Genomic DNA, 9,673 nt, shown 5'->3' with positions numbered 1-9,673 from the left:
GAGCATCCGTTGAGTAACCATTGTCTCTGTCTGGTTTGTGTGTGGCATAGATGACTGCCTTGATTGTTCACTGATGCGTAAGGGCATAATGCGCCATGGGTGGCATTGTTCTCCATCTGGTGATCGCAAACTACTGCAGAAAGCTGGATGAGCACGTCTCTGCCTACCAGCCAGCAAGCAGTGTCCCTAAGAATCCGGCCATGCTTCTTTGGCTATGAAGCGAGGTCTGTGTCTAGAGGTGATGTTGTATGGACTAGCATACAGGCCTGCCCTCAGACTTCTCTCGGTGTCCCTCGATGTTAGAATGTGACTTGGAGTTGTAAGGCAAATGACCCTTTCTCCCCCTGTGGCCACACTTGTTTATCATGACAGGCATGGACTCATACCTCTAATCCCAGCAACCAGGACACTGGGGCATGAGGATGATGAGGTCGAGGCCAGTCTGCTGGGCACAATGGGATCCTGCTTTAAACTAACAGAAAGCAAGCATACAGCCCAGCAGCGCCCTAGCATGGACTCGCCACCTTCAAGCATTGCCTTAGCAGACACGTGGTCCTCTTGAAGTCTAGACTTGCAAGAGAATCTGACCCAATGCTTTCCAGTCTGTAAAGCAAAAAGGGAATTGTATAGTTTAGGTTCATATCTCTCAGCTTTTCATGTCAAAAAGCACACTTTTCTTCTAGCTCTTCTAAAGTGTTCTTCTAAAGTCTTCTGAAACAAAGGAAGAAGTGGCTGGGATTTGTGATCGAGCTAGCTGCTACAGAAAAGAGAGTCTTAGGGGTCACAGTCACCACACAGATATGTCTCCAACGTCTAGGCCTGATAGAAAAGCATCCGAGCTTATCACACCGGAAGTTCTGTGAGCACTGCTGTGCAAAGCATCGCCAGGGATGCCCAAGTCCAACAAGAGCGGCTCAACTAGAGTTTGCAGTATTTTCATCTAATGATAAGTCAAATCAATAGTAATTTGGACCAAAATATTTTTTCCTGACAAATCAATGGCTTCCATTCACAAAATTTAAACAATCCATAATGAGAACAGACATAAATCTAGAAACAGCAAAGCAAGCGATAGAAAAACGAATTAGAATTGGAGACTTGGAACAGGGACCAAATAAACAGAATGGAAAAAGGAAATTAGCAGTAGCAATTACCATCTTGGCCAAGAGAACAAAATGTCCTAAAGATAAACACTCAGTAGGCAGAAGACTGAATAGTGATCCACGTTAATGGAGTCTGTGGGAGAAAAGGAAAAATGGCCCACGGCTGTTGATTTACGATGGCATCAGAGTCTTCAGTGCCCGAGAATGCTGAGTTCTTTCTAACTAGGCAGACAGAATGCCTGTTTATTAGAATGCTACACCGAATGCAAGTGCCCTTCTCTAAACTACAGCATTAAAGATTATTAAAATGCTATTAGAAAACACAGGCCAGGGCGATGAGAGCACGTGCAATACAAACAGAGGGACCGGCGTTCAGGTCCCCAGAACCCATGTAAAAAGCCCCGTGTTGTCACAAAAATCTATAACCCAGTGCTGTTGTGGGGGAGGAGACAGTAGGAGTATGGATGTGTGTGTTGTGGGTGGGGGAGATCCCTGGGACTTGCTAGCCAGCAGCCTAGCTCCAGTTTAGTGAAAGACCCTGTCTCTAAGAAGTAAGGTGGCCCATGCTGCCTCCATGTCTGGGTCCATGGCCCAGAAGCAGTGGGGGGGGGGTGGTCTGTCTCGATGTCTGTGGTCCATGTTACCACCAAAGGACATGTGGACATCCCTGTTCTGGGGCCACATTGATGAACTCAGGAGAGCTGGCCCTGGTTGTGCGAGCACAGGAGAGCTGGCAGGCTGACCATCTCAGCTACCACCCAGGCTGAGATGCAAAGCTTTGAGCTCATCCACCCCAACTGGCGACTCCAGCTCTGCCTCTCTTCATGTGGGTGGGTGAGCTCAGAGCCCTGGATCTTGGCCTGGGAGGTAGCTGAGTTAGTGATGGAGCATGTGAAGGGGCTGGTCCTGCAGAGCCAAAGCTGTAGTATCAGGCAAGAACAGGATTTCTGAGAAGAGTCCCAGTGAAGATCCAGTATTGATAGAGTAGTAGAAGCCAGAGGTCTCAAAGCAGACCAATGACTCATTGCACACAGCTTTCCTGAAGAGATGGGTTTTGTTTGTTTTCTTGTGGGGGGAGCTTGTAAGGGTGGAAGCTGGATATGAGGGGGCAGGGAGATGAGTTGGATTGTGGTGCATGATGTAAAATTCACGAAGAATCCATGAAAAGTGAAAAAAGAAATGACAGTCATAGAAAATGAAAAGTTACCGAGCTAATGTGAAGACAAGGGAAATATCGTTATGACTTTAAAGTTGCCTCCCACGGAAATAGGGAGCAAATTTCTGTGGTTACTCCAAAGATGAATTACAGATAGCTAAAAACGAAGACGGGAAAGTAGAGAGAGGCACTGCCAAGAAAATTAACGTAAGGATATCATTGGGTTTCGTTATGTATCACCGGCAAAACCGAGATGCCCTAGTGACGTCGCGAGATGAATAGGCTCACCACAAGCATGGCACCGATCCCACGTAGTTCAGCTCTCCAGATGCTCGTGGTTCCCAAGGACACTTCTGCTTCCTCATGGGCTTTGAAAGCTGAGTCCTAAAGTGGTCCTGTGTGAGCATCGTCTTGGCCCAGTGAGTCCCTGGGAGCACTCTGATTTTCTTGGCTTCCAGATTCCTGTCGGTTGTGGTCCTGACTCTTAGCTGACAGAGTGAAGATGTGGAAGCGGGCTAAAATTTCTGATTAAACGGGCGTACCAGCGTTCTGAATTATGGAAGACCTCTTGCAAACCTAAAATGGCTTATTCGATTTCCTAGGACTCGAGTTTTTACAAAAGTCAATGCACAACAGGCCCCACTCCAAAGATGCAAGGCTGAAATAAATTAAGATGGGATTTCCTCTGAGCCCCGCGAGCTAGAACCATTTCTTTATTTCCCCCAAGGCACACGCCGGAGGACGTTCTCGCTGCCCAGCCTCATCCATCCCTGTCACCTCCTCTGTGTTGATCACTCCTCAGAGTGCTCCATCCTTAAAGACCGCCCGTGTACTCGAAAGTCAAGGACCGCTAGAGCCAGTTGGAAAGAGAAGGGTATTGGGACGGGGAAGCGAAATTAAAATGCCACCATCCATCCCAGGGCCCCTATCCCGAGGACGCAGGCACCCATCCTGGGATGCACTGGGCAGCAGAGAGGGGGGCTTTAGTTCTGAATGACAATGTGCTCTTGTAGGTACCAGTCCCAACATGGATAGCAGACTCACAGACCTCAACAACGGTTGTCCTTGTCCACCCCGAGAAGTGAAAGGGACAACTTGGCCAGCTGCATAAACACTTTTTAAAATGCAATATAGTGTTCCATTTTTAGGCCAGCTACGTGAGAGTGAGATAGCAGAAGGACAGAGTATAAACTACGGAAACCTGTTTCAAGCAGGTAAATTCATACTCTCCTGGGCTCACCTGTGCATTAGAAACATGTTTAACTTCACATGTAGACATGGCTTAACATGGGTCAGAAACGAGCCAGCTGTGGGGTTAAATCACAGGGTTTGTGTGAAGTCTGGTTTAACAGGCCATTTCTACACAGAGGATCTGGAAGTTTAAGTGAATCCTGTCGGATGCATGTTTTGGTATTTTTTTTTTTCCTTTTCTTTTTTTCGGAGCTGGGGACCGAACCCAGGGCCTTGCGCTTGCTAGGCAAGCGCTCTACCGCTGAGCTAAATCCCAAACCCCATTTTGGTATTTTCGGCTCCCCAGTATACCCAGGACTCCAGAGGAAAGAGCCAATCATGACGATCCAGCTTGTATGACTGCTGTCTGTCTGTTCCTCTGCCAGAGCTAATCAGACCAAAGTAAACATGTGGTCCAGGGTGAGCTGGGCTGGACCAAGAAGATAAAATTCCCTTTCCTAAGAACTGGGAGTCGGCGAGTTTAAATTTGAACAGTCACACCTACTTAAAGTGTGATCTGGAGACTGACAGCATCTGTGGGACAGCAGGGACCTTAATGAAAATGTTGATCCAGCCCCTTGGACCTACTGAGCCCGTATCTGAAATGATCCGTAGGTGATTTTGTGGACTTGGACTTTTGAGGTTAGATCTGGAGGATGAATGCAGTGGGAGGGACATTAGGAATGACTTGTACTGTGTTGGTTTCAAGGTACACTAACCACAGGCAAGCCGAGGTTAGAAAGAGACATAAGTTCATGGAATTTGTCCAAGAGTAGAGGATATTAGAACAGAACTGAAGATAGTATCAGAGACAGGAAGTCCTCAGTGAAGAAGGCTGGGGGAGCAGGTCTAGTGCCACAGGCTCCTCCCCCATGTTCGCAGGCTCCTCCCCCATGCCCAAGGCTCCTCCCCCATGCCTCGTAGGTCAGAGTATTTTAGTTCACCTGTTAGATAGATGCCCAGTGAGCTATGACAACTTTACAATCTTCTTTGAGAGAGCTAGATCTAGTGGGTTTCAGTGCTGATCTCCGTTTCACTGTCATTTGTTCATTTGCTTTTCAAGACAGGGTTTCTCTGTTTAGCCCTGACAGTCCTCGAGTTATAGACCATGCAGGCTTTGAACTCAAGAGATCCACCTGCCTCTGCCTCCTAAGTGAGGTGACTAATGGCATTCACCACCATGTCCAGCTGCTAATCTCTATTTTAATATAGATTTGAAATTTCCTAGTCTAGGATTTGGACCATCTTTGGAGTCTAGTGCTCAGCTTGGTCATCTCAATTTAAAAATGATGTTGCTATATTGGGGCCAGGCCTTCAAAGAACAGCCACCTTCACAGCCTGACACTGTGACTAGCCTGAAAACATCGTCAAAAAGGTCCTGCAAAAGAGAAGATTTTGAGATACCATGTCCTGAACCAGGCGAAGCTATTTTATATATCCTATAACCCTAGAGATCAGAGCTACCGCTAGCTCCTGGCTCTCTGTGAGGGAAAGTTTCCTAACACCTGCAACTGCTTTTAAAACACCACACTCGGGACATCGATTTTCTCCAACGTCAACACTCCAAGGCAGGCCCAGTACCCAGCAGTAGTTGGACAACACAAATGGACTCCATTCTTTTTCTGTGCTTTTTGTTGTTTTGTTATTTATCTTTCTTATGGTTTGTTATTGGTTGGTTGGGTTTTTGTTTATGTTTGTTTTGATTTTCATTTTTTGAGGTTTTGTTTTTGTTTTTTTAGAGAGAGAGCTAGTGATGTTGGATGGGTAGGGAGGATCTGGGAGGGGAAGAATATAATCAAAATATACTGTTTGAAAACTTTTAATGAAAAAACCAAATCAATTTAGTTTAAAAGAAAAAAAAAAGACAACCCACATTCCCTGTATCTGCTATAAGTAAGTTAGAAGGGGAAGCCCAAGGATTCTTCTTAAAGGCACGTGTGGGATGAATTCTAGGGAGCTGAACCAGATGGCCTTTGGCACAGGCTACTTTTTTTCACCAACTGAACCCATTTCAAGGTCAATTTCAATCTTGACGATTCTCTCTTCTGATCATGAATAATTACTGAAGGCTACATTTTTGCATTCACCTTATTTTACTGAGAGCTATGTCAAGTTCTATGACAGTTTTTTGATCAAGAAAAATGGCAACGCCTTTATGAAAATAAAATGCCTTGTGGGTGCCACAAGACACATGGAAAGAAACTTATGTTTTAGGATGAAAAAGAAACGAGTCATGTCCTCTAATTTGGTAGAAGAGGCTAAACGCTAACACTGGAGTACCTTGAAGCCACATAGTTAAGGCTTCTCCTTTCTGCCATTTGTGAGTTTGATTGTTTTTAAAATGTTAATTCCTTAAACATTTACCTTTGCCCATTGTGTCATGCCTGTAAGCAGTATAGCCTGTATTTGTTACCATTTGCAGCTCAGGACAAACAGATGTACTTCTGTTCAGATGCACTGCTTCACAATGTTAATCCCACCAATCAAGGAGGAGACCGTTAGCACAATTTTGAGCCAAATTTGAAGCAAACTTTAATTAAATACTACCAAGGATGATAGACTCTGATCGAGTCCATCCTTGAGTTCCCAGGAAAATGGCGATGGGTCATAGTTTGCTGATGCTTAAAAAGGCAAACCCACAAGACCTCTGTATTTCCCATAGGATCCAATGAGGGGCAAGCTCATACCTGACGTATTTACTGCTTCTGTACCGCCCACCTCCACGTGATCGAACACGGTCAGTGCAGTTGGGCCAAACAAATTTGTTATGGGAGAAACACGTGGCCTGTTATCGTATATGAACAATTGCCTCAGCATCTCAGGAAGTATCCTCTGTCCTTGAGCACGGGGCTAACAGGTTGGAGGCATCTTTGTATTTAAACAGTAATTAAACAGTAATTAAAACTTAAAATATTACTTTGGCTCTCACAGTAGTGAACACAGACCAGCCTACACAAGCATTTGAAAACCAGCATTAAAACTGAAATGACGGATGGTGGGGGGTCCACATCAACAAGGGAGGAGAGCAGAGGAGGGGAGCAAATCAAAACGGTAGAGTGCGCGCGTGCTCGCTCTCGCGTTCTTTTTTTTTTTTTCTCTTTTATATATATATATATATTTTAATGTATGAGTGCTCTTTTAATGTATGTATGCTACATATATACCCACATGCCAGAAGAGGGCATCAGATCCCATTACAGATGGTTGTGAGCCACCATGTGGTTGCTGGGAATTGAACTCAGGACCTCTGGAAGAGCAGTCAGTGCTCTTAACCACCGAGCTATCTCTCCAGCCCGCTCTCGCGTTCTTCTACACCCCATCTTTGTTTACTAAAGAAATAATTTCTTTAGTAAAGGTCCGATTTGAATGCTGCCCTGTTGTCTCCTGAGCCCTGCCTGTCTCCTCTTCCTCAGACCATGGTCTCACTAGTTTTTTTTATCCCAGTCTCTAACAAAAGTAGTCAAGGGTGTGGTGAACCATAGTTCATCCCTGGCTCAGTACAGACTCTGCTAACTGCAGGGGAAATTCCTGCGTAGAGAAGCCTGTTATAATCCAGCCATGTGTGTGTGCTCCATGGCTGGGGGCATCACTGGGTCAGCAAACCGGGCCTTGGAGAATGCCAGGAATGTGAGCGATTCTGCTTGGGCGTCCGGATATGCTCAATAGAATTCAAGAACAAGTTCCTTTGTGTTCCTTTTGAAATTGAGAGAGAGAGAGAGAGAGAGAGAGAGAGAGAGAGAGAGAGAGAGAGGTAAACATCCATATTTCTCTACAGAGAAATAGCATCGTCACATGTTTACCTTCTGAGACCTCAGAAAGCTGAGTCCCCGCCACATAGGTATCCACTCTTACTGTAAAGCTACGTAATGACCCTTTTTCATTTCATAATAATTTTACCACTTACCCCTGCATCCATAAACTATTTGTGTGTGTGTATTTAAATTATTTATTTTGTTTGCATTTATACATTTTCCTCTGCTTGTTGCTGCGTGTGCATACATTGTGGGGGGGGATGGTGAGGGTGGGGCTCAGAGTTACCTCCAAGTGCTATTCCTCAGATGCCGTCCACCATTGTTATCCTTGAGACCAGGATGTCTCATTGGCCCAGAAGTGGCCAAGTAGGCTTTGTATAAAATTCATTGTATGAAAACAATGTATATGGACTATATCCACCCTCAACTCCTCCCCTTAACTCCTCACACACAACCTTTCACCTACGCCCACCCCCACAACCTCTCACCCCCCTACCCCCTTTCATGTTCTTTCCACCTCTTTCTGTGGTTGGCTGCATAAAACCTATACAAAATCAAGTTAACATTCTAACATGGAGTTCCAGGAAGGGGTTCACGAACCCTCACCCCTGAAAGGCTTCTGGGGAAGAAAGAGTCGGTTTCTTTAAGTGTATGTCTCCTGGTAGGTCAACCACACTCTGCAACCCTAAGTCTATGTATGGAGGGCATAAACTGAAGTCAATGGAGTAGGGTATATTTAAAAAGGACATATAGGACCAGTTAAATGTGGGTTCTGGGGATGAAACTCGGGTCCTCATGCTTGCAAGGCAAGTACTTCACTGACTGAGTTAGCTCCTCAGTCCTATAAATATTATTTAAATTTCTTTGCTTACAAAATTTCTATGAAGGGTCTGGAGAGATGGCTGAATGCTGAAAAACATTTGCTGCTCTTCTAGATGACCCAGGTTTGATTCCTAGCAAACACGGCTCACAACTGCCTGTAACTCCACCTTCAGGGGACAGACAAACATGCAGGTGAGACACATAAACAAGTAATTTAACTAAAAAAAACAAAACATGTAGAATTTGCTTCATACCTCCCCCACCCCCATTGAACCCTTGTAATGGCTTAAATGGGAATGACCCCCATAGTGTCTTCAGTTGGAGAAACTCTTTGGGAAGGATCAGGAGGTGTGGTCTTGTTGGAGGAGGTCTATGTCACTTGGGACAAGCTTCAAGGTTTAGAAGCCTACACCATTCCCAGTCAGTTTTCTCTGCCTTGGGGTTGTCGTCTCAAGATGTGAGCTCTCAGCTCCTGCCCCAGTACCATGCCTACCTGCTGCGGTGCTCCTCACCGTGAACATCATGGACCCTCTCTGAAACCGTGAACTCCCATACTAAACGCTCTTTTTAATAAGCTGCCTGGGTCATGGTGTTTTGTCACAGTAACAGAAAAATAACTAAGACAGCCAAAAGCGAACACTTTTTCACGTATACGCCTATCATTTACCTATTTCAGCCACCTTACGGTTATTCCATGATAAAAAGTACAGCACAATTTTACACTCACGCGACCGCAGGTATTTGTGTGGTTTCCAGTCTTTTGCCATTAAGATCTCTCTCTCTCTCTCTCTCTCTCTCTCTCTGAGAAATACAAGCTGGGTGAATTTCTCCTCTGACATATCTGTTTAAGATTAGAATTTCCAAACTGCAGACTCCCAGTGTTTGGCTGCAATAAATCATGCCAAAATGATTGCAGCCATTAACACTCCCCTTAGCGGTGTGTGAAAGCACAGATCATTCCATGTTCTTGATGAAACTTGGATTTGTGTCACCAAAATTTCTGCCAGTGGCTCGCTGTGAAGCAGCATCGGTTTTATGGCTCTTCTGCACTGACTACTGGCATGACTGATCATCCCATCCCTCTCTCCCCCCCCCCCTCCCTCCCTCCCCTCCTCCTCTGTGTGTGTGTGTGTGTGTGTGTGTGTGTGTGTGATTTGTGTTTCTTCTTCCACCGAGTTTTCCATTCCATTGTTTATTTCTTGTTGACTATATGTAGTACTTAGGTATTTTAGATGTGTGCCCTCGGGCTGGAGAGATGGCTCAGCCGTTAAAGGCTAGGCTCACAACCAAAAATAGATGTGTGCCCTCCGGTGTTGGTCAAATACGATTAAATTTCATTTAAAAATTTCTTGCATCTTATATTTTCCATCCCTTATGGCATTCCTTAAATGAACAGCTACCAACGTTAACGAAATGTTGCTAGATTGCTCTTCCGAGTCTTGATTAAGAAACCCATTCCTTGAGTTAAATATGGTGGCACAGACCTAAAATCTCAGCCCTCGGGAGGCAGAGGCAAGAAGACCACACATTTAGGTTAACTTGCCCTACACAGTGAGTTCCAGGCCAGCCGGGGCTATGCAACAAGACTGTCAAAAACAAACAACCAAAGT

This window comes from Rattus rattus, chromosome 3 (assembly GCF_011064425.1).
Source record: "Rattus rattus isolate New Zealand chromosome 3, Rrattus_CSIRO_v1, whole genome shotgun sequence".
In the NCBI taxonomy this organism is placed as follows: domain Eukaryota; kingdom Metazoa; phylum Chordata; class Mammalia; order Rodentia; family Muridae; genus Rattus; species Rattus rattus.
Note: the sequence above shows the minus strand (reverse complement) of the source record.